Source organism: Heptranchias perlo, chromosome 14 (genome assembly GCF_035084215.1).
Source record: "Heptranchias perlo isolate sHepPer1 chromosome 14, sHepPer1.hap1, whole genome shotgun sequence".
Lineage (NCBI taxonomy): Eukaryota > Metazoa > Chordata > Chondrichthyes > Hexanchiformes > Hexanchidae > Heptranchias > Heptranchias perlo.
In genome coordinates, this window is record NC_090338.1 from 24,974,845 (window position 1) to 24,976,741 (window position 1,897).

Below are 1,897 nucleotides of genomic sequence, written 5' to 3' on the forward strand. Positions count from 1 at the left end.
AGGCGGCAGACATGTTGGCATCCATAGTCTGCACAGCTGACGCCATGGCCTGCATGGACTCATTTGAGAGCAGTACTTGAAGCTCAATGGAGGCTACCGTTCTCTCCATCGCAGATATTCTCGCATTTACCTGCACCAACAATCCACCAGCGATGGATTTGGACTCCTCCATCCTCTCCGCTATTGTGGAGAGTGGGCGTGGCACTTTTTCCATTACCTCACAAAGTTGTAGCTGTACCTTCTTCTCAACGATGGACCCCGGGGTTCAGCATCTATGTCCACCTGAGCAGAGCTTGGAGAGGACTGTGCTCTCCAACACTGATTCCACAGCTGTCCCTGCCACCAGTGTCTGCTCGTACTCACTTGTGAGTTGTGAATCATCACTCAACTAACTGTCTAACAGGACCCACTGAGTATCAGCGCTGGTGCACAGCTGTATGTCCTGTGACGGTGCATCCTCAGAAGGAATGAGCTCCTCTGAGGAATCGCTTTCTTCCATTCCTGTTGATTCCTCATGAAGGCGTGAAGGCCCTGGAAGACAACAGAAAGTGATATTAATGATTCATCGCAAAAGTAACAATCTTTCCAAAGACCATACTGAGGTCTGGCACAGTTACATCATTGATAAATTGAAATTATCTTGCGAGTGAAAGATGTTCAAGTTCTGTCACCAGCCATCTGTGGGTTGTCAGTCTCTCCATCTCCGATGGATCGCATGCGATGGTCCAATTAATTTCCATGGCCTCCTCCTCCACATCTGTCACCTCCGCTACATGGTGGGCCACCTCCAGTTCTGCTCCTATCCCTTGCATTTTGGCCTCTCTTCTCCTACAAGGGGAGAAAGAATGGACCTGTGAGTGACTGAAGGTGACGTAGTCACCCTGTGAATACATTGCTTTGAGTGAGGCTGACCATGAAAGAGATGCATCAGAGAGTGACTATCAGACAGATACAGCACATTGCTTCAGGATTGGGGTGAGTGGCAGTTGTGGGTGAATAAATGGACAGATGAGGAAGTGCATAGAAAGTGAAGGATGGTTGCTGCTGCTGACACTTAAGTGGGTGTGAGGAGTTATATGATGGAGTAGACATGCCAACACACAGTGACGGGGGAGGGGTGTTGAACAACACAAGATATGGGTGAATCAACAACTGTACTCACTTCTTCTGACCTGGTTAGGTCATTAAAATGCTTCCTGCACTGAACCCAAGGCCTAGGCTCCGTGCTCCTGCTGCTCACCATTATTGCCCCCTCCAGCCAAGCATTTTTGGTTACAGAGCCAGGTTTCTTCCTGTCATCCACTGGAAATATTCCCTCCCTCCTGGCTCTCACTACAGCCAGCAGTACATCCAGGGAGGTATCATTAAATCTAGGGGCAGCCTTTGCTTTCCTGGACTCCATTTCTCCTTTCTCCTTCAAAATCCAATCTTGGTCTGGCCCTTTAAATAGTGGGCTTTAAAACGCGTCATTTGGGTGCGCAGTAGGCCCGGTGCACAGCTTGGAAACCCGGAAGCAAAGATAATTGCCTGCAATCGAGGAACAATCGCAGATTTAAATGCACTCACTTTGTCTCTGGGTTCCCCACTCACAAATCCACCCTCCCACTGACTTCCTGCCGCCATGCTAAAATCATGGCCAATGACTCAATGCCTTCAATGGAGGAGGTAAAAAAAGGGGGAAAAAATTGCAAAACAAACATTTTGCAACTTATGAGATGCTGCCATTTTAATCCGATGAATGTGGTACCAACTTCATAGGACAACATCAGCAGATCCAAAACAGGCACATCTCGCCCACCTAAATAAGCAGTCTGCAGCGATACAAGTGAAGCAGAAAAAGCACTAATAAAACAGATTTGCATCTTTGCAGGAAACTGATCAATTTACTTACCCAAGT